Source organism: Myxocyprinus asiaticus, chromosome 42 (genome assembly GCF_019703515.2).
Source record: "Myxocyprinus asiaticus isolate MX2 ecotype Aquarium Trade chromosome 42, UBuf_Myxa_2, whole genome shotgun sequence".
Lineage (NCBI taxonomy): Eukaryota > Metazoa > Chordata > Actinopteri > Cypriniformes > Catostomidae > Myxocyprinus > Myxocyprinus asiaticus.
This window is the reverse complement of record NC_059385.1, coordinates 397,501-421,028: the sequence shown is the minus strand read 5'-3', so window position 1 is coordinate 421,028 and position 23,528 is coordinate 397,501. Positions and strand designations below refer to the sequence as shown.

At 39.1% G+C, this 23,528-nt stretch overlaps 2 protein-coding genes across 8 annotated transcripts in view; both read right to left on the bottom strand.

Annotated features, from left to right (window-relative positions):
* Nucleotides 1-991, bottom strand: part of LOC127433071 (palmitoyltransferase ZDHHC8B-like) — a 241,047-nt gene extending 240,056 nt beyond the window's left edge. The window contains exon 1 of the mRNA XM_051684717.1: nt 865-991. The gene's annotated coding sequence lies outside the window, so the exon portion shown is untranslated. The remainder of the gene's footprint in view (nt 1-864) is intronic.
* Nucleotides 1-23,528, bottom strand: part of LOC127433095 (ATP-sensitive inward rectifier potassium channel 15-like) — a 344,355-nt gene that overhangs the window by 132,813 nt on the left and 188,014 nt on the right. The window contains exon 2 of one of the 7 annotated variants that reach the window (XR_007895836.1): nt 6,539-6,652. The exons of 5 other annotated variants lie outside the window; for them this stretch is intronic. The gene's annotated coding sequence lies outside the window, so the exon portion shown is untranslated. Of the gene's footprint in view, nt 1-6,538; nt 6,653-14,266; nt 14,284-23,528 lie in introns of those variants that run through there. One more of the 7 variants, XR_007895840.1, reaches the window with a different exon arrangement.

Sequence of the window (23,528 nt, the reverse complement as noted above, 5' to 3'; positions counted from 1 at the left end):
CGTTCTGTAAACTGGATTATTCTGCATTAAGTCCTCACTGAGAATGCGATGCAGCGGATGTTTAGAACCGGTTCCATTTTTTTTTAAAATACAGTAAGATTTTCATGACTTTTGGTTCTGTTAATGGTTCCCAAACATGTCATTTGACTCCTATGAGCTGGTTCTTTTTAGTGAATCAAAAACTCTTAAGTCGGAGTGGTTACATAGTGACTCATAAGCCCTGTACCATGCAAGTTATACATTTAGTCATGTCCAACTTAAATTAAGGAATAAGATCTGTGTGTGGGGGGTCTGGGTATCTCAGTGAGTATTGACGCTGACTATCACACCTGGAGTCGTGAGTTCGAATCCAGGGCGTGCTGAGTGCCTCAAGTCAGGTCTCCTAAGCAACCAAATTGGCCCGGTTGCTAGGGAGGGTGGAGTCACATGGGGTAACCTCCTCGTGGTCGCTATAATGTGGTTCGCTCTCAGTGGGGCGTGTGGTGAGTTGTGCGTGGATGCTGCGGAGAATAGCGTGAAGCCTCCACATGCTGTGAGTCTCCACGGTAACGCATTCAACAAGCCACGTGATAAGATGCGCGGATTGACGGTCTCAGACGCGGAGGCAACTGAGATTCGTCCTCTGCCACCCGGATTGAGGCGAGTCACTACGCCACCACGAGGACTTAGAGCGCATTGGGAATTGGGCGTTCCAAATTGGGGAGAAAATCACAAAAAAAGAAAAAGAAATAAGATCTGTTACTTGTTCAAAGTTTTTAATTTAGACTCATCCCTCCTTTTCTATCTTTTATCCCCTTTTCCTCCCAATTTGGAATGCCCAATTCCCACTACTTAGTAGGTCCTCGTGGTGGTGCGGTTACTCACCTCAATCCAGGTGGCGGAGGACAAGTCTCAGTTGCCTCCGCTTCTGAAACCGTCAATCCGTGCATCTTATCACGTGACTCGTTGTGCATGACACCGCGGAGACTCACAGCATGTGGAGGCTCATGCTACTCTCCACGATCCACACACAACTTACCACACGCCCCATTGAGAGCGAGAACCACTAATCACGACCACGAGGAGGTTACCCCATGTGACTCTACCCTCCCTAGCAACTGGGCCAATTTGGTTGCTTAGGAGACCTGGCTGGAGTCACTCAGCACGCCCTGGATTCAAACTCACGACTTCAGGTGTGATAGTCAGCGTCAATACTCGCACCTGTTCCTCCTTTTCTTTAAAAAAGCACAAATGTGTGTTCCAGTGAGACACTTACAATGGAAGTCAATGGGGTCAATTTTTGAGGGTTTAAAAGCAGAAATGTGAAGCTTATAATTTTATAAAAGCACTTACATTAATTCTACTGTAATTAATTCTTCTGACATTATGACACAAATGCTGTCGACTGAGCTTAACTTGCATTGAACCCGGAATATTCCTTCAAGGAACCAGAATCGTTTAGAGGAACTGGCACTGAATTTCCTTACGTTTCCCATTGATCGAGTGAAGGAAAAATAGGTGATTAAAATGGCGAAATGCTACAGCAGCTAAAACACACTTTACCTTATACAGTCAAATGCATTTTAAACTCAAGTCTTGACGTTGATTAAAAAAGAAGCTCATGAACAAGTTTTGCGTCAGCTGCCTACACATTATTATGAATCCTTTATAGTTTGAAGAAGGTACAAATCAGTCAGTGTGAATATAGATTGCTGACTCATTTGTGTCATCACATTCATCTCTGGACTGCAGATAATGGATTCAGAGGAAATTAGCTGGTAATTCTGAGACAAAACAGACACACAGTAAAAATATTTACTTCTGTGACTGATGAGAGCGAGTTGTTGCCGATTGTGTAACGCGCTGCAGTAAATTCTCTGTTGTTATGTCTGCGGGTGATTGTGGGATGTTTCAGACACTAAAAATATCAGATATGATCAAACTCCTCCATTAGACCACATTCCACACAATACAAACACAAATACAGTCACACTATGTGTAATCTCAATGAATTAAAACGCTACATAGCTGTTAGTCAATGATGAATTCAAGACTTTTACCCAAAACCCCTCTAAAGACGTCTTGTATGTTTATTGTTCATGTGATCACAACAGATTAGATTTTTCTGTGAGAGATGAAAGCTGAAATTCTTCTCTAATGCAGGAGGAATTCTCCTCACATAATCACTCTTTATCAAACACACTCAGCTGTGATGAATGTTCTCATGGCGTGTGGTTCATGTCTGACTTTATGATGTTGTTGTGATTCTCTGGCTGTGGTTTTCAGTGATTATAAGGACTTGTGATGTTTGTAATTGTGGACACATAAATCCTTTAAAACCATTAAAAGTGTGCTTCATTGTATCATGTGTTCAACAGCTCTATAAACAAGATTTTGTTGGCGTGTGTGAAAGAACATTTGAAATGTTGGATTGGTCAGAACTGTGTTTGTTCTCCAGATGTTGTTTTATGCTGGATTCGTCTAAATGTTTCTGTTTGTTTCAGAAAAGAAAAACTCTTCGGCCAACAACATCTCAGATACTGAAGTCAGTACTGGAGTTTGTTCAGTCATGCGTCTCTATGATTATTGCTCATACTGATTTGAACATGTTAAACTGAAGCATTAATCTTTGTGCTCCAGACATGGTGTTGTTGAGGAGAGGTGTGCGGTTACTTTACTAACAGTTCACACTTAACATTTTCATCTGATGAAAAACCCCCATAGACTGATGTAGTTGATTCTTTTCACAGTGATGTTTCTAGAGACCTGAGGAGCATCTGAAAGAGCCAGAATCAGATCTGAAGGACAGACAGAAGGTTCTGTGGAGCGATGAGGAGACTGAGATGAGACAGAGGTGAGACATCATCATTAGAGTCTGTCCTGTGACCGGAGATCTGTGCTAATTGACCATCATTCCTTTACATGTTTTGCCGCATGTCTGTTAGGCCACGCCCACGCCATTGTTATTATTGTTAATGAAAATGAAATGAAAACATTTTCGTTAACTGAAATAAAAATAAAAACTGAAATGAAATACTTTTTCATAACTCCAAAACTGATTAAAATGAAATAAAAGTTACCTTGAATTAATTTTAGTTTTTTATACACAGCAGGGTAAAAGTGGGACACTTTTTTGACATTTCATGGCACTTTTAATTATGATCCAAATGCCACATAACCCGACATTATACCTTTATAGAAAGCTTAGTATGTCTCCTACCTTAGTCAAAAGCATATGTTAAGATATAATCAATACTATGGGTCTGGGTATCTCAGCGAGTACTGACACTGACTATCACACCTGGAGTCACGAGTTCGAATCCAGGACGCGCTGAGTGACTCCAGTCAGGTCTCCTAAGCAACCAAATTGGCCCGGTTGCTAGGGAGGGTAGAGTCACATGGGGTAACTTCCTCGTGGTCGCTATAATGTGGTTCGCTCTCGGTGTGGCGTGTGGTGAGTTGAGCGTGGATGCCGTGAAGAATAGCGTGAAGCCTCCACACGTGCTACGTCTCCGTGGTAACGTGCTCAACAAGCCACGTGATAAGATGAGCGGATTGACGGTCTCAGACACGGAGGCAACTGAGAGTCATCCTCCTCCACCCGGATTGAGGCGAGTCACTACGCGACCATGAGGGCCCACTAAGTAGTGGGAATTGGGCATTCCAAAACTGGGGAGAAAAGGAAAAAAAAATAAAAAATATTAAATTACTAATACCCTCTTTTCACCAAATCCCAGATTTGTTTTTAGGCAGTAATGTGGTAAAGTGGGTGTGAGTTAACTTTCACATTTTCTTATACACTTTCACGTCATAAACCATCATATGTAACATTTACAAACATTAAGTCAACTTTTACTTTTTTATAACCTTAACAAGATCTATCTCAGATTTCTATGTCATTTTCTTTACCATTGCTTTTCCCACCTGTGGTCATGAAATGAGCTCTTCTACACGTCCCAATGTAAAATCATCAATTTAAAACCTCAAAAAGTTAATTGTTTACTTCCCGAAGATTAGTTTAGACATTATTTTTAACCATTTAAAGAAATTAAACCTAACCTAACCCTGACCATAAATGCATACAATAAGGACCACGCTTAACTGTCCCACTTTACCCATCTTGACCCAGCATGTACAATCCACCTTAATTAAATATAAAATGCCACACAAGACAATTTAATGATGTTAGACATTTTAAATGATACCAGTAAATGCTTTAGCTTTGGCAGCCATAATACAGTAAAACTAAAACAAAAACTAAACTAAATTGAAATGTAAAACTGAATATAAAATAGAAATAAAAACTACATAAAAAATACAAAACTATATAACTCCACACTAATCAATTTAAGTTTGAAACCTCCGTTTTCAGTTTTCCAACATCATCGTTTGCGGTAATGGAGAGCGTTTTCGAAGAAATCTGTGTACTAGTGTGGACGAGCGGTGTAAATGTAGCAAAATCAATCCGTTTTCAAACAGAACCGCATTAGACTGGACGTAGCGTTAAGGCTGATTTATATTCCTGCGTCGAACATACGCCGTAGCCTGACGTGCACCTCTTCAAAAATGTAACCGCACATCGCGAATACACAGACCACAGTTCACATTTCTGCCTTTAAACCCTCCAAATATTTACCCCATTGACTTCCATTGTAAGTGCCTCACTTTTTTTTTTTTTATATACATTTTTGGGGTTTTATTTCACTTTGTTACACTTGTTGTGTTCCTGGTCAAAAATGGCCGGCCATTGGAAATGAATGGATTAGACTACAAAATACAGAAATATTAAGTGTTCAGGAGCATCACAATCCTTTAGATCAGCACATATGTGGATGTGTGTTTGCACACACAATGTCCTCGGACATGTGCACACACACAACACACACACACACACACACACACACACACACAATGTGTTTTAAGTAGAGCTGGGATTGCATCCCATTTACAAACATTTTTTTATTGATTCATACAAGGAAAAGCAAAACATATATACACAGATTCAACATTTAACCCCCACTATTACCCCTCCCCCTCCCCAATCCCCAACCCCACCCTGACCCCAACAAACCACCCTGTGGTCACACATGAGTACACACACACACACACACACACACACACACAAAATAATAATAATAATCACACACATTTAAAACTATGCTTCTCTCCACTGCACCTCCCCGAGAGGCCTCCAAAAACACCAAATAGCTGCCCCATTTCCCATCAAACGAATTCCAGATCCCCAGCCCTTCTACATGACACTTCCTCAAAAGCCGCCACCCTCCCCATCTCCACGCACCACTCCCGAAATGAGGGCGCTCCAGCCAACTTCCATCCTCATTAAACAATTTGTCTGCCAATCATAACACTGGTTAGGACCCAAAAAGTTAGATTTTTTCTTTTTTGGAAGAAAAGGAGGGACGACTCTAAATTTTTTTTGTGTGCTTTCGAGTACTGAACTGAAATATTCCTTTAATGCTGTAATAATTCAATAAATAAACTTTATTTATTGCAAACTGCGTTGCTTTTTGTTTAAATATAAAATGTATATTTATTTCAGAAATGAATGCATTTCTCTCTATTCATTAGCACTTTGTCTGTATACTCACAGAACTATAAATGCAAACCTCCACGTTGGCCACTAAATGAAGCCTATGCCGTAGGTTCAATGCAGAAGATTAAACCGGCCTTTAGCCTCAGACAGCACACCGCACGACTGACCACTCGTAGTCCGATCACTGACCATCTAATGTATATTGCACACAAAACAGACAAGCGTTGACTGAAATCACCAGTTCTGACCTGATTGGCTGACTGTGCAACACCTCGTAGGCAGGGTGCATCAGTCCACCCGGAAACAGTCACGTTTGCAAGGTTATGGGTCAAAAGATTTGACAAAGTTTGCAGGTTAGTGGCATCAAATCTTTAAAAGATATTATTCAAAAAAGTTTATTTTAAAGCACTTAGTAGCAAGTAAAGCAGATATGCTTGGGCAGAACTGTGTACTCTATTGTTTTTTAGAGTTTGTCTGTGAAATAATCAGTACTTTATTACATTTTAATTTTTTGTGTATTTTCTGTAGATCCATTCATGGAGACTTCTGCACTAATAATTGTTTTACCACACTGGCCTTTTATAATGGTATCATCTATTTTAGATGAACTCAGCCCTATGAAGAGCGCAGCAGTCTGGTTCCAGAAGTAAAAATCCCATTCATTTTTTCCATAGGCGAATTAATTATTAACAATAACTTATAAGCCTTTTAAAGACAGACTTACCATGAGCTCTGATGTTGTTAGTCCACTTTATTTCAACATAATATTTTTATTTATTTATTTATTTTTCTCCCCAATTTATAATGCCCAATTCCCAATGCGCTCTAAGTCCTTGTGGTGTTGTAGTGACTCGCCTCAATCCGGGTGGCGGAGGACGAATCTCAGTTGCCTCCGCGTCTGAGACCATCAATCCGCGCATCTTATCACGTGGCTTGTTGAGCGCGTTACCATGGAGATGCAGTGCTTATGGAGGCTTCACGCTATTCTCTGTGGCATCCATGCACAACTCACCACACGCCCCACCGAGAGTGAGAACCACATTATAGTGACCACAAGGAGGTTACCCCATGTGACTCTACCCTCCCTAGCAACCGGGCCAATTTGGTTGCTTAGGAGACCTGGCTGGAGTCACTCAGCACACCCTGGATTCAACCTCGCGACTCCAGGTGTGATAGTCATCAACATCATTTTTAAACATTGTGTTACAAGCAGAATTCCTGCTGTAGAACTACACTACCCATAATCCTGCAGAGAGATCCACCAATCAGAGAATCAGAGATTGTGAATGATGCAATCGAGTCGCTCTCCCGACACTCTCAAACTACTTATTAAATATTTGTATATTTAAGAATATTTTGCGATAAACTTAAAAAGTATTTTTCTATCCTTCAGTCATTTTAACCAGCCATTTTGTATCAATGGTTTTACATTATTCCTCATTTTTAGTTTATGCCATTTGCAAAGCTTCATGGGATTGTAGTTCATTCCCTCATTAAAGACGTTAAATACGCAGTCTTGTATCTTTTGTCTTTATGGGCTCTATTTTCGTGAGTGCGCAAAGTGCAGTGCTATGTGCAATGACCGTGCGCAACGTCTTATCCAATTTTTGTGAGAGTGTTAATTCTAATCGCAATATTTGTTCCAGCACAAAGCAGAATGGGCATGGGTGGGAGTGTTTGCGCTATCTGTGGGTGTGTGTGCGCAAACTGTGTGTGTATTGTATGTTAATGAAGTGGTGCAAAGCATAATTTACTATTTTCCTGAGAAATAGGTCGTTTGAAAACCACGTCTTAACTCAACACAAAGTTTAAACTCAGTTCCTGCATTTGCAGTTTGGAGATTCAAGCAGCAGGTGTGAATAAAGTTCATGTTCAAACTCTGAAAATATAAATTATGTTCCTGACAATCACTGTTGTAGCCGTCTTATATGAAACTAAGATTTATGAGATTTGTGTTAAACTATCTATAGGTCATGGTTTATTTTTCCATTATTATTATTATTATGCATAAAAGTGGCATGAGGTTGAGTAAATGATGAGAATTTTCATTTTTGAGTGAACTATCCCTTTAACAATACTTATTTTCTCTACAGAGTGTACATTCAAATTCTGATGAGAATCACATTTTCCATGCAGATAAAAGGAGCGTGTCACTGTGAAATATGCACGACAATCATCAACGCAGTTAATGCACAAACGAACATCATTTTCTGTTCTTCTAATTCATTGCATACAGTCCGTTTACACTACCAACTTCTTATAAATGTGCTGTGTTTGTTTATACCGCTGGTGTTTGAGAGAATGGACTATATAATAGGATGAAGACGGTGCAATAATAACCGAAGAAAAACCTCAGAATTAAATTGCACTTAATCCAGCCCATTTGCACGTTGCACGCTCAGTTTCCCCAAACCTACTTGCACCTCGATTTAGCGCATGCTTGCACAAAAATACCAGAATTTCATGCCCATTGACTTATAGTATAGTGCTGCGCTTAACACTAACGCTCTTAAAATAGGGCCATATGTTTGATTTTAAATTAGATTTTTGCTTCAAATCAAAGTTCAGATTTATATTGTTGTGATTCACCTATGAGCTGGTTGGTTTGGTTCACGGCTTACAACTCTTTAACGAAGGATTTTAGGATATCACTATGCAAGATAATTCCGGAACCACGGCCTTAAAAAGTGGTCAGATAATGTTGTGTTTAATAGGGCACATAAAAACAAAGTTTTGATTGGTCAGAATAAGCTGTAATGTGGACCAGACTTTATAGCGATAGTCAAAAGTCTGAGTATGCAAGAGTTTACATTTGTTGGTGTATTTTTTGCGCACATGTTATCCGTCACACCATATGTTTGTTTTATCTTATAGAGGATGTCCTGCAGATATCCTCCAGGCGTTTAACAAACTGCAGCAAATAAAAAAGTCATTTTTACTCTATTATTGAGGAGGAGAGAGTTGTGTGATCTGTTTGTAATTAAGTGTTTGAGCAACAACCTGAGAGGATACGAGAGAGAGAGAAATGACTTCTTTCACCTGTGACTCACATGCAGCTCATTAAGCCGTAACATGCTGAAGGTCTGCTCACAATTTATGAACTGTTCAGACTCCATTTGCTTTTCACTGAAACACATGACGAGAATTTCCTGTGTAAAATATGTTGGAAGGAGGTACAAAGGCCGTGTTATCTTTAAGATCCTGTCTGAAACACATGTGCAGGAAATAGTCATGACTCTGCACTCTGAGTTTAAAGCTGAATGTGAGCTCTGTATGAGACATGCAGCAGTTCAGATGAGACAGAGAGGAAAACAACAGAGTTTAAATGACTGAAACGCGTCTTTGTGAGTTGTGATGAGTGACCAGTGGCGGATCTTGGCATATGTGATATAGACAGTCCCGGACGAGTCCCCGCATTTGTGTTGGACAGATAATACAGTACGACTATTTTCATAATTGTATAGCTTTTAAACAAGTTATGCTGTTACATGATAAAACACCACATTGTTTTTTATCACACTGTATTGCTCACGCAGCAGCCGAGCAAACCGAAACAGTTCTCCAGTCACATGGAAAATCCAAAACTTTTAAGTGAATCAATTCTTTCAGACAGTTCATGTAAATGAACCGGTTCACCAGTTGACTTAAATGTAGCATTGGGATGTCCAGATCATTTTAGTGAATCGGTTCGTTGCAGATGGTTTTTATTAACAAGTAATGAACCAAATAAACGATTCACCAATTCACTTCAGGCCCTACATAGAAGTCATTATGTCTTCTTCTCTGAAGCAATATATTTAACTGCAGTTGATGATCACTATGTTTTTGACTCTGTATTATAACATGGTGTTTCATTATATATATTCAGTAATAATAACTATATAATGATGTTCAATTAGTGTGAATTTATTCATTAAATTTATTTATGCTCTAATTGAGATCATCACTGTTGTGTGGAATTAATAGTATAAATAAATATATTATTTGATAGTTTATTATTATAGTTCACTATAATTATATATTATTATTACTGATAGTTATGTAGTTATATAAAAACAAAAATCCTGTAATTGCTCTAATATAGTGGTTTGGTCTGTTAGAAGTCAGTACAAGTTATTCAAATCACAATATATTATTATTATTATTATTATTATTATTATTATTAATAAGCTAAAATAACCCTAATGTGGGGGAAAACATTATAAAACATCAGTTTGTCTAATACATTTAGCTATAAGTTGTGAGATTTAGTGAGGTATATTATGTATATTACATTGATTTTCTGTAAAGCTGCTTTTTGTATTTGACGTATATTGTAAAAAGCACTATACAGGGGCCTGTGTAGCTCAGTGAGTATTGACGCTGACTATCACCCCTGGAGTCGTGAGTTTGAATCCAGGGTGTGCTGAGTGACTCCAGCCAGGTCTCCTAAGCAACCAAATTGGCCCGGTTGCTAGGGAGGGTAGAGTCACATGGGGTAGCCTCCTCGTGGTCGTGATTAGTGGTTCTCGCTCTCAATGGGGCGTGTGGTAAGTTGTGTGTGGATCGTGGAGAGTAGCATGAGCCTCCACATGCTGTGAGTCTCCGCGGTGTCATGCACAACGAGTCACGTGATAAGATGCGCAGATTGACGGTCTCAGAAGCGGAGGCAACTGAGACTTGTCCTCCACCCCCTGGACTGAGGTGAGTAACCATGCCACCACAAGGTGGCATTCCAAATTGGGAGAAAAGGGGATAAAATTAATTAAAACAGATGAAGGGTGTGTGGCAGAGGGTTTTGCTGGGTCATAAAGTTGTTGCTTTACATGGCCAGTTACAATTTTTAAACTTTGTATTGTGACCAAGCACAATGAAACTCTTAAAATTAACAAAATAGAATAATTATTTCCCATAATGTCTAAAAGTTGAGGTAGAAATGTATGTTATAATGTGTTATAATGCTGGCTGCTCCTCTGCAGTGATGTGTGTTCATGCTGAATTTAACCCCCCCAATACTGTACATTAATGTGTGTTTGAAAGGAGAACACTCCTGCTATCAGTGTGATGATATTCCCACATGTGTAATTACACTCTCTGTCTCATGGATGTCAGCAGAAACTCATCAGGGACGTTTGTAAGTCAGTGTTGGGATTCTCAGGTCATGAGAAATATTTCATTTGGCGAATCTACAAAAAGCCTTTGTTGATGGTTCACAACATGCAGTTTAGTACAAGTTACTTACAGTAAACAGCCTCTAGTTTAATTCAAACACAAATCACCTCTTATTATAAAACGGATTGTTCCAAGTCTTAATTCTGATTGAATGAGCCACATTTAAATCTGTTGTAAAATTCAGCTAAACACACACCTGTGACCACACATTCAGTCAGTCGCTTGACCACTGCAGACAGCCTACAGTTAGACTAATGAACGACTTGGTTATTATTATCAATTCATTTAAACCTGCAGTAAATCACCATTTGCAACCCATTCTTTAATGTGATGCATTTCCAAGTGAAACAGGATTTTCAGCAAGAAAACATGTAGGGCGGGACTTGATTTTATCCATCAGGAAATGATTGGCTCATTAAAAGTGGGTGTTTCATGCCAGAATGGAGTTCAGAGCTGAATGTGACTTTGCTGCAATGCCTGAATAGACATTTGATTGACATTATTTAATATCTTGTGTGACCAAACTGACATCAGCAGAAAAGAAATGTCATTTCAGAGGCGAAGCAAGTTATTGCATTTGGATGAAAAATTATGATGAAAAACATTTTTTTTTTTTTTTTGGAGTAATATGAACAAACAACTTGTTTACTCTAAGATCAGGAATATTCATCAAGACAATACATATGGTCACCCAAATATTCTGGGTGAGCAGAATATTTTATTACTGTATTTTGATTGTTCTGGTTCTGGCATTCCGCTGCCTCCTTTCCCATTGGTAACCACAATGAAATTAAAGAGTGGTTAATTATGTTCTTTTTTTAAATGACAGTACTCTGTGCCAAGGGGTGGGTGATGTACCAGTTGCAGTGTTTCCAGATCTCACAAGACAAACAAGCATCATGGTCTGGAAAAACAAGCTCAAAATAAGGGATTTGCCTCAAACAAAGTAAATGAAAATAAGCAATTAAATTGTTTTACTATGTATGGGAATTTTCAGGTTAGAAATCATAAAAAGCATAGTAATAGCCTTTATAAAATAATGTCTTTTCAATTATAATATTAATTATATTCCCTGAAAATATGAACAAATATTCATTTGACCACCTAAAATCAATTAATAGCCAAAATCTCTCTCTGCTGCATGCATGCACACACTGCTTGGGCGTGTTTGGACTAAACGTCACCTTTTGTGGGATGAATAATTTAATTTTATTTATTTTAAATAGCGCTGTCCTTCAGAATCAAAGTGCATGCTTATGTTCTACTAAAAAAAGAGAAGCCATATTTCTTTGCCCATTGTAAAAAGGTGCCTGGATTTGTTTTTATAACGTTCCCAGAATGTTGCAGGGAGGTTTTTTGTGTTAACCTAAAAATAACTTATACAGAACGTTCTCTATTGGTTGTTTTTAGGTTTTATTTTATAGTCATAAACTAACATTAACATGGATTTGTTCCTGGCAGGCAGCAGATGCCCTAACCCCGCCCCCGTCCCTAATCCTAACCATATGGAGCCTGTAAGGCTGAGTAGCCTGCCAGTTACCTTTCTCCCATCTCACATTTTTTGGGCAACACGGAGTGGTATAATTCCGAAAATTTACTGAGATAAACTCTTTGGTCTTTGGTTTCTTGAAAAGTTTTTCGGAACAAAATTGAAGGGATAGTTCACCCAAAATGAAAATGCTCTCATCATTTATTCACCCTCATGTCATCCCAGATGTGTGTGACTTTCTTTCTTCTGCAGAACACAAATGAAGATTTTTAGAAGAATATTTCAGCTCTGTAGGTCCATACAATGCAAGTGAATGGTGACCAGAACTTTGAAGCTTCAAAAAGCACATAAAGGCAGCATAAAAGTAATCCATAAGACTCCAGTGGTTTAATCCATGTCTTCTGAAGTGATATGATAGGTGTGGGTGAGAATCAGATCAATATTTAAGTCTTTTTTTTATTATAAATATACCCTATGACCTGCCCGACCAGTACGTGGCGATAGGCACAAAGAATGTAAATTGCCAAAAAACAAAAGAAGAATATGGAAGTGAAAGTGTAGATTTTAGTACAAAGGACTCAAATATTGATCTGTTTCTCACCCACATCTATCATATCACTTCTGAAGACATGGATTAAACCACTGGAGTCTTATGAATTACTTTTATGCTGCCTTTATGTGCTTTTTGAAGCTTCAAAGTTCTGGTCACCATTCACTTGCATTGTATGGACCTACAGAGCTGAAATATTCTTCTAAAAATCTTCATTTGTGTTCTGCAGAAGAAAGAAAGTCATACACATCTGGGATGACATGAGGGTGAATTAATGATGAGAGAATTTCTATTTTTGGGTGAACTGTCCCTTTAACCTTTTATGAACCCGTCAAAATGTATAAATAATGTTTCACTCCAGAACAATTGAAAGGGATTTCGTTCCCATTTTCGGTTATGTTCTGTGAAAAATGTAGTCCCCTTTCTGTTTTCGTTTACATTCCCTGAATTGTTTTAAGTCCCTGGTTATAACACACATTTCACTCTTCCATAAAAAAAATAATTTTAAGATTTACTTATTTCAATTTCATAGCAAAATTCCATCAAACAGAATTGAGTAATCTTTAAAAGTTTTATTAATTTAATTTTGTTAAATATTACACAATTCAATTTGATGGAGTTTTGTTATGAAATTGAAATGTGTAAAACTTAAAAATAGGCTAAAATATGTTTTGGAGTGTATAATGAAACAGTGAGTCATGCTGTCAGCAGTCCAAACACAGCGAGTGTCTCTGAAGAAAGCGTCTCTATTGTCGGCTGCTGCTGTTTCGGGGAGTTTGTCATGTTTGGAGAATTAATGGTTTCCAATGAAATGGACGTCTGCTAATTGATCCCAGTTGTGCTTGTAAACTCACTGGTGGGGCTTGAGGGGTCGTTTGTGGGGGAAAACGTCAAATTTAGCTGAGCATCTCACACACTCATAAACACTCATACACACACGCACACACATTTGCCCCATTTGTGGTTATTCTGAAACTCAAGACACGATCAAAAGAATGTGAGATAGAGTGAGAATCCACCCGCACATTCACTCACAGTCAAACTCTTCTGAAGAACACTTTTTAGAAAAGTCCAGATGCAGTGGAACAAAACATCCAAGAGATGGAATTAAAGTCATAAGACTTAAAAGTCACAAAATTATGAAGCACTCAGCAGAAATATAAGTACATTTTAAATAAAAAAAACTTTCCAGTTGAATACAGAACGTTCTCTATTGTTTTGTTTTTTTTTTTTCTCCCCCATGTGGAATGCCCAATTCCCAATGTGCTCTAAGTCCTCGTGGTGGCGTAGTGACTCGCCTCAATCCGGGTGGCGGAGGACGAATCTCAGTTACCTCCGCGTCTGAGACCGTCAATCTGCGCATCTTATCACGTGGCTTGTTGAACGCGTTACCGAGGAGACGTAGCACGTGTGGAGGCTTCACGCTATTCTCCGCGGCATCCACGCACAACTCACCATACGCCCCACCAAGAGCGAACCACATTATAGCGGCCACGAGGAGATTACCCCATGTGACTCTACCCTCCCTAGCAACCGGGCCAATTTGGTTGCTTAGGAGACCTGGCTGGAGTCACTCAGCACACCCTGGATTCAAACTCACGACTCCAGGTGTGGTAGTCAGCGTCAATACTCACGGAGATACCCAGGCCCCCTATTGGTTGTTTTTAGGTTTTATTTTATAACATAAACTAACATTCCCAGAACGTTGCAGGGAGGTTTTTTGTGTTAACCTAAAAAGAACTTATACAGAACGTTCTCTATTGGTTGTTTTTAGGTTTTATTTTATAGTCATAAACTAACATTAAAATTGATTTGTTCCTGGCAGGCAGCAGATGCCCTAACCCCGCCCCCATCCCTAATCCTAACCATATGGAGCCTGTAAGGCTGAGTAGCCTGCCAGGAATCTTTCTCCCATCTCACATTTTTTGGGCAACACGGAGTGGTATAATTCCGAAAATTTACTGAGATAAACTCTTTGGTCTTTGGTATCATGAAACATTCCCAGAACATTGCAGGAAGATTTCTGATTGACAACCTAATAGGTCTGTTTCCGCCACAGTCACGGCAGAACATACTGTACATTTAGAATGAACTCTGTGTTTGTAAGATGTTGAAGTATTCTCGTCTGTGTTTGTGTACTTGTGTAAAGTATGTTTCTGGCCTTTAGCTGTCTGAGCACTCAGACCAACATTCCCAAACAATCTCCTTAAAAAAGGTTGACGGCAACTTGCCAATTAAAAGTAAATAAAAATAACAACAACAAACAACATTTTAGAAAGAGAAAATAAACAGAGCGATGTACGGATGCCAGCAGCTTCTGGTGTGTTATATAAAGGAGTGAGGTGGCTTTTTTTCTTCAGTTCTTTGTTGATGTTTAGAGAATTCTAGTTTCAGGGTTTCAGGGTGAAACAGCGACACAATGGAATGAAAGTTTGGAAAGTATTTCAGACGCATTAATGTATGAAGTGTGTTTATTTGCCTCTGGGCCGTCGTCAAGAGAAGCGACTGTGAAAGACACGCTGTACTTTCGTTCTTTTCATTACACTTTAATCTTCTGGATCAAATATCCTCTTGTCTGTGTACAGTGTTTTCTTTAACATGACAAAGCAGCATAGAATCACAGACGTGATCGTTCACAGACAGTCTGTAGAAGATCATGAAGAGGTCACTGTTACTTACACAGTCTATTAGACATACTATGTGTTGTAAATAGATAGAGACAGTCATGTTTCAGTGGATGTTTTAATGTGATTCATGCAGTTTAAAGAGATTGTTTACTTGTAAATGAACATTATGTCATCATTTACTTACCCTCATGTCATACCAAATGTTTAGCAGAATGTCTAAGCAGCTCTTTCCATGCAACAAGTGGATGGTCATTTTTTCAAAATTGCTCTGTGTTTGAACAGCCCGTCGAGCTTGACCACTAGTGTGAGTTTAGGGCAAGACTTGTGTAATTTCGACCAATGGGAGTCAGAGGTTGTATTCGGAAAACTGTTTGTAAACAATGTTTATTGTTCCAGTTCCGTTTGGTGACACTAGTAGTGCAGAAATGACACACTTCAGCTTCAAGCTCCAAAAAGGATAAAAAAGCACCATAAAAGTACCTTAAAACTAGTCTTTATGACTTATATTGTGTTATATTTCATGTCAACTGAAGTCATCCGATAAATTTTATGATTAGGTGACACAAATATTTCTTTATTCAGTTTATTTTCTCTGAAAATCTTTGCCTTTGTTGCAGCTCTCAAATCTCATCTGCACTTTTGTACAGGTGCATCTCAATAAATTAGAATGTTGTGGAAAAGTTCATTTATTTCAGTAATTCAACTCAAATTGTGAAACTCGTGTATTAAATAAATTCAATGCACACAGACTGAAGTAGTTTAAGTCTCTGGTTCTTTTAATTGTGATGATTTTGGCTCACATTTAACAAAAACCCACCAATTCACTATCTCAAAAAATTAGAATACATCATAAGAACAATAAAAAAAACATTTTTAGTGAATTGTTGGCCTTCTGGAAAGTATGTTCATTTACTGTATATGTACTCAATACTTGGTAGGGGCTCCTTTTGCTTTAATTACTGCCTCAATTCGGCGTGGCATGGAGGTGATCAGTTTGTGGCACTGCTGAGGTGGTATGGAAGCCCAGGTTTCTTTGACAGTGGCCTTCAGCTCATCTGCATTTTTTGGTCTCTTGTTTCTCATTTTCCTCTTGACAATACCCCATAGATTCTCTATGGGGTTCAGGTCTGGTGAGTTTGCTGGCCAGTCAAGCACACCAACACCATGGTCATTTTACCAACTTTTGGTGCTTTTGGCAGTGTGGGCAGGTGCCAAATCCTGCTGGAAAATGAAATCAGCATCTTTAAAAAGCTGGTCAGCAGAAGGAAGCATGAAGTGCTCCAAAATTTCTTGGTAAACGAGTGCAGTGACTTTGGTTTTCAAAAAACACAATGGACCAACACCAGCAGATGACATTGCACCCCAAATCATCACAGACTGTGGAAACTTAACACTGGACTTCAAGCAACTTGGGCTATGAGCTTCTCCACCCTTCCTCCAGACTCTAGGACCTTGGTTTCCAAATGAAATACAAAACTTGCTCTCATCTGAAAAGAGGACTTTGGACCACTGGGCAACAGTCCAGTTCTTCTTCTCCTTAGCCCAGGTAAGACGCCTCTGACGTTGTCTGTGGTTCAGGAGTGGCTTAACAAGAGGAATACGACAACTGTAGCCAAATTCCTTGACACGTCTGTGTGTGGTGGCTCTTGATGCCTTGACCCCAGCCTCAGTCCATTCCTTGTGAAGTTCACCCAAATTCTTGAATCGATTTTGCTTGACAATCATAAGGCTGCGGTTCTCTTGGTTGGTTGTGCATCTTTTTCTTCCACACTTTTTCCTTCCACTCAACTTTCTGTTAACATGCTTGGATACAGCACTCTGTGAACAGCCAGCTTCTTTGGCAATGAATGTTTGTGGCTTACCCTCCTTGTGAAGGGTGTCAATGATTGTCTTCTGGACAACTGTCAGATCAGCAGTCTTCCCCATGATTGTGTAGCCTAGTGAACCAAACTGAGAGACCATTTTGAAGGCTCAGGAAACCTTTGCAGGTGTTTTGAGTTGATTAGCTGATTGGCATGTCACCATATTCTAATTTTTTGAGATAGTGAATTGGTGGGTTTTTGTTAAATGTGAGCCAAAATCATCACAATTAAAAGAACCAAAGACTTAAACTACTTCAGTCTGTGTGTATTGAATTTATTTAATACACGAGTTTCACAATTTGAGTTGAATTACTGAAATAAATGAACTTTTCCACGACATTCTAATTTATTGAGATGCACCTGTATAATCAAACTTGATGTGAATAAGAGTTGCATGAGGTATGACGTCAATAATGTATATGTATAGGGGGCCTGTGTATCTCAGCGAGTATTGACGCTGACTATCACCCCTGGAGTCGTGAGTTTGAATCCAGAGTGTGCTGAGTGACTCCAGACAGGTCTCCTAATCAACCAAATTGGCCCGGTTGCTAGGGAGGGTAGAGTCACATGGGGTAACCTCCTCGTGGTCACGATTAGTGGTTCTCGCTCTCAACAAGACACGTGATAAGATGCACGGATTGATGGTCTCAGAAGCGGAGGCAACTGTGACTTGTCCTCCGCCACACAGATTGAGGCGAGTAACTGCACCACCATGAGGACCTACTAAGTAGTGGGAATTGAGCATTCCAAATTGGGAAAAAAGGGGATAAAAAACAAATGTATATGTACATTACAAATTTAATTGGTTGTGGTGTTTCACATGACTGATTGTGAATATACGTGTGCGTGAATGAGATTTGTGGGCTGCAGTTAAAGAGAAGATTTTCAGTGAATAACAACTTAAATTTACTTGTGTTCCTCACACAAAAGCTATTGTATGATTACTTCTATCACTACCTCTTTTATGAAAAAGCATCTCCTTGAACATCACCTTTTGTGTTCCACAGAACGAAAGTCATATGTGTTTGGAACAACATGAAGGTGAGCAAATGATGACAGAACTTTCATTTTTGTGTGAGTTCACTCTTTATCTCACTTTAAATGCTCCAGCAGAGCTGCATGAATATCTGCTGTGGGCTTCAGACTGGAAACTGATCCTCATTTGTGATAACACTGACATGACTCACACCTGTGTGTGTGTGTGTGTCTGTGCGTGTGTTTGTATGTGTTTTTTTGTGAGGGTTAGGTTTAGGGGTAGGGTTAGGGTTAGGGGATAGAATCTATAGTTTGTACAGTATATAAATCATTATGCCTATGGAGAGTCCTCATAATGATAGCTGAACCAACGTGTGTGTGTGTGTGTGTGTGTGTGTGTGTGTGAGTGTGTGTGTGTGTGAGTGAGTGAATGTGTGTGTGTGTGTGTGTGTGTGTGTGAGTGTGTGAGTTTGTGTGTGTTTCAGTGTGTGTGTGAGTGAGTGAGTGAGTGAGTGAGTGAGTGTGTGTGTGTGTGTGTGTGTGTGTGTGTGTGTGTGTGAGTGAGTGAGTGAGTGAGTGAGTGAGTGAGTGAGTAAGTGTGTGTGTGTGTGTGTGTGTGTGTGTGTGTGTGTGTGTGTGTGTGTGTGATCCAGACAGTCAAGGGGACTGGGATGGTTCGGTGGGCGGTGGAGGAGCAGTCGTCCTTGTTTCCATTAGACAAACAAACATGAGAATAATTTGTTTAGGTCTTCATGAGGTCAGTCTCCTCTGGATCTAATTTTTGTGCCAGCTGTTTCTAATTTTAGTCTGAATTATTCAATTCTCTTTTTTGACTTCAGCTCTTTGATACAGGGCTTTCACAGAAAAGTACTGATATTAGTGAGATCCATACTGCTCATCACAGTTCTGATGTGTTTATTAAAGGGATAGTTCACCCAAAAATGAAAATTCTCTCTTATTTATTCACTCTCATGCCATCCCAGATGTGTGTGACTTTTTCTTCTGCTGAACAAAAATGAAGATTTTTAGAAGAATATTTCAGCTCTGTAGGTCCATACAATGCAAGTGAATGGTGACCAGAACTATGAAGATCCAAAAAGTACATAAAAGTAATCCATAAGACTCCAGTGGTTTAATCCATGTCTTCAGAAGCGATACAATTGGTTTTGGGTGAGATTAGACCAAAATATAACTCCTTTTTCACTGTACATCTTGCCATTGCAGTCTCTAGGCACAATCATGATTTCATGCTTGATTTTAAGTGTAATTGACCTTGAAATCATGATCTTTTTAACTATTACTTTAAATATGACTGTACTGTTCAAATTGTTCAACACACTAGCACTGTTTCAAACTCTGGTGAGCTGTCTCACTGTCTATATCAGCAGCTTCCTTCTGAGGCCGCATCCAAACTGAAATGGATCCATTTGTGACTGATTTGAGCTTCCTGGTCTCATAGAATCACGTTACGATACCTGCATTTTTTTCGAATAGATTTTAACGTGGCTCGTTGTATGTATCACGTCAGTTTCCTTGTGAAATGAACACTAGAGGTACTACAACAACAACGACTTTTATTCACTTTCACACAAAACACGAGTAAAATGGCAGATTATCAGTTTATATACACTAACTTTTCACCCTGTTCCTCACACAATGACTTTTACTATAGCACATGACTCATTTGAACGTTTGCATTACATAACTACATTTACAAGCTTGTTTGAGTGGGATCAAACTGTGCGGTAGCTCGACTGATAGAGCGTTGCACTTGTGATGTAAAGGAGCGGAGTACGAGTCCTGAGGAGCACGCCAGTCCACACATGAGCCCAAAGTGTCATAGAAGCAGCACAAAATGACGTTAATTGTGTTTTGCATCTCACATTTGCTTTTTCTGACACTATGGGTTAGGTTTAGGTTTAAGGTTTAGGGTAGGGAGATCCGTTTTGTTGATTCAAAACTATATAGAGGACATGGGCAGCTTTGAGGGGGGCTTGAAGGTGCTTCAGCCTACCCAAGAAAGTCAATAGTACCCCTGTAGCACTCCAACAAGTTTTTACGACACTGGCAGATTAGCCTATTCATAAAGATGAGAAACAATTTCCCTAACAGAATTTATTTTATCCTTGGAAATGTGTAGGCTGTTACATTGACTCATACACAGGCATTGGTGTAGCGATTTCACTTCTAGTCACATATTAAAAGTGTGTGTCTGTGCCTAGCATAATTTGGGCATTTTTAGTGCTCGCAGCTCAGCTCACCCTGTCAATGATCTGGCACCCCCATAGAAACCAATGAAATTCTCAGGCTCCACCCCTGATAGAAGAATAACCTTCAAAACCTCATCTGTTTGGGAAAATATTTCACTCGCTTTCAGCGCCACACAGTGGACATCCTCGGAACTTCCACAATACGTGTAACGAACTGCGTCGGATCATTTTGCGAAAATGTCGCCACAGTTGAGAAATTTTCGTGAGATCAGACTGGATTTGAAACGCTCTTCACAGGCAGGAACTCAACCAAAACACAACACTCTTCATGAGAAGTGCACGTTCCGTTCCAGTCGAGTTTAAGTGAGCATGTCGCTAACGACACATTAACCATAAAAATAGACAGCAAATTTATTTTTTTTATTATTTTTTTTATTAGATTGCATTACTGTTCAATACTGAAACTTTGAAGCATTAAATGAAATACTAATTTAATTTTGCATGACTCGTCCACCATATTTAATTCATTTGTTCACTGAACTTGTCACCATGCATTCTGGGATTGTGTACTCCATGATGAATACATGCACTGCTGCCTCAGAAAAAGGCCAAATAAGGTATTTTAGAAAGGCAGGCAGCTCATTATGTTTTGGAACAGAGTTAACATGTGTTCTGTATTAATGCCTGTATTGTTCAGAGCTCATTGAGTTTGAGGTTAGTGTGACCTTTGATCTGCATACCTGACCAGGGCGGTTCTGATTGACTCAGATGTTTAATTGGACCAGTGAAAACCACACACACACACACACACACACAGAGAGAGAGAGAGAGACGTCAGTTTGCTCTATGTCAGTGTGATGATAAATGAACACATGAGCTATTGTTTTACAGATTATACAGAGACAAAGACGCTCTTTAAACACATGATTGTGTTCTTCTCACTGGTAATTACACACTCATGTAAAAACAAGAATGCTATACACATCATAAAGTCAGATTTACAGTAATTATATAAATAACACCACTATTACTATAAACGCATAATTACCACTCTCTAGCACAAACACAACAATACATGATACATGCAGAAAGACCTCAGAAACACAAAGTTTTTGAAAAGTGCTCATATCATGAGGAATCACTTTCTCCTTGATCATTTGAGATAAAAGAGTTCATTGTACTATGAAAACATACTGTAACTTTTAGAGCTCTAAAAGAGCATTTATTGGAAGTGTCCCGATCATTTCAGTCTGAACTAACAGGTTTCAGCACACATTGTTTGATGAATCTGTCACACTGTAACGCAGCTGCACAACGAGGCTGTTATTGAAGGACGAGGCAGTTTAAAACTGTACTGAACCCGACAGCATGCAGCTCGTGTGTGAACGCAGCGAAAATGTCATGAAGAAAATAAACAATGACTGTTTTGGCAATAAAATAGTTATAAGTGGAATTCAGGGACAAAACACAATATAAAATGCATTACATAACCCTTAAAGAATTAAAAACACAGAGATTAAATTAGACCCCCCTCATAACTTTCAGCTGCAGTTAAACAAACAGCGGCTCTGAGAACTTGCTGTTCCATATTTGTGCGCTGCTCTTTTCCTGTTGCACTGTTTCCTGTTTGGACAGACGTGATGGGCATTGTGTTGCTGTCGCACTGCCAGCCGACACTGTTCACACTCAGACCTGTCTCTCTCTCTCTCTCACACACACATAGCCCTGCCGTGTCTATATATAGTACATGGGTACTTCACATGTCAATCCGTTCTGCAGTGTGGACATGTAATCTATCTATTAATATTTGTAACAACATTTGTCTAATTATATAACTATTACATATGCAGATTTTATGAGTTCATATTAATTGACAGACTTCATGGAATATTTGGACTTTGAAATACTCATTTGTCACACTGAAGGACCATTTGAATGAAGCACAAGAACGTGATTAATAATGGTGAAAATGTTGACGTTATGACACCTGAAATCTAACTTTCCATTAAACTATTTAAGATACAAGAAGCTTGTGTTGTAAACAGACAAGGTTAAAGGGCATTGATAGGCAGTATATTCACTATATAGCTTGACCTCAAATGCCTTATTGCAGGGGGTTTCAAACTGGAGTCTGTGAGAGAAAATAAAAAGATTTTATTAAATGTATTTTTAAAGTAAGAAATAAAAATCAAATGTGCATGTATTTGTGTGAACTAATTTCCTGTTTCAGAAGGAAATTGGCACTTTAATTCACCAAAGTGGCATTCAACTGATCACAAAGTATAGTCAGGACATTACTGATGTAACAGCACCATCACTATTTGAATCTAGACAGCAGCCGTCACTCCAACACCTTATCCTTGAGTAATCATGCTAAATTGATCATTTGGCACTAGAAAATCACTTGCCATTATATCAAACACAGCTGAAAGATATTTGGTTCATTAAATGAAGCTTAACATTGTCTTTGTGTTTGTTTTTGAGTTGCCACAGTATGCAATAGACTGGCATGTCTTAAGCTCAATATTAGGTCAAAAATGGCAAAAAAGACACAGCTTTCTCTAGAAACTCATCAGTCAATCATTGTTTTGAGGAATGAAGGCTATACAATGCTTGAAACTGCCAAAAAACTGAAGATGTGTACACTACATTCTTCAAAGACAAAGGACAACTGACTCTAACAAGGACAGAAAGAGATGTGGAAGACCAGATGTACAACTAAACAAGAGGATAAGTACATCAGAGTCTCTAGTTTGAGAAAGTGACGCCTCACATGTCCTCAGCTGACAGCTTCATTGAATTCTACCCGCTCAACACCAGTTTCATGTACAACAGTAAAGAGAAGACTCAGGGGTGCAGGCCTTATGGGAAGAATTGCAAAGAAAAAGACACTTTTGAAACAGAAAAACAAAAAGAAAAGGTTGGAGTGGGCAAAGAAACACAGACATTGGACAACAGATAATTGGAAAAGAGTGTTCTGGATCTTAACCCCATTGAGCTTTTGTGGGATCAGCTAGACTGTAAGGTGCGTGAGAAGTGCCCGACAAGACAGACACATCTATGGCAAGTGCTACAGGAAGTGTGGGGTGAAATGTCACCTGAGTATCTGGACAAACTGACAGCTAGAATAA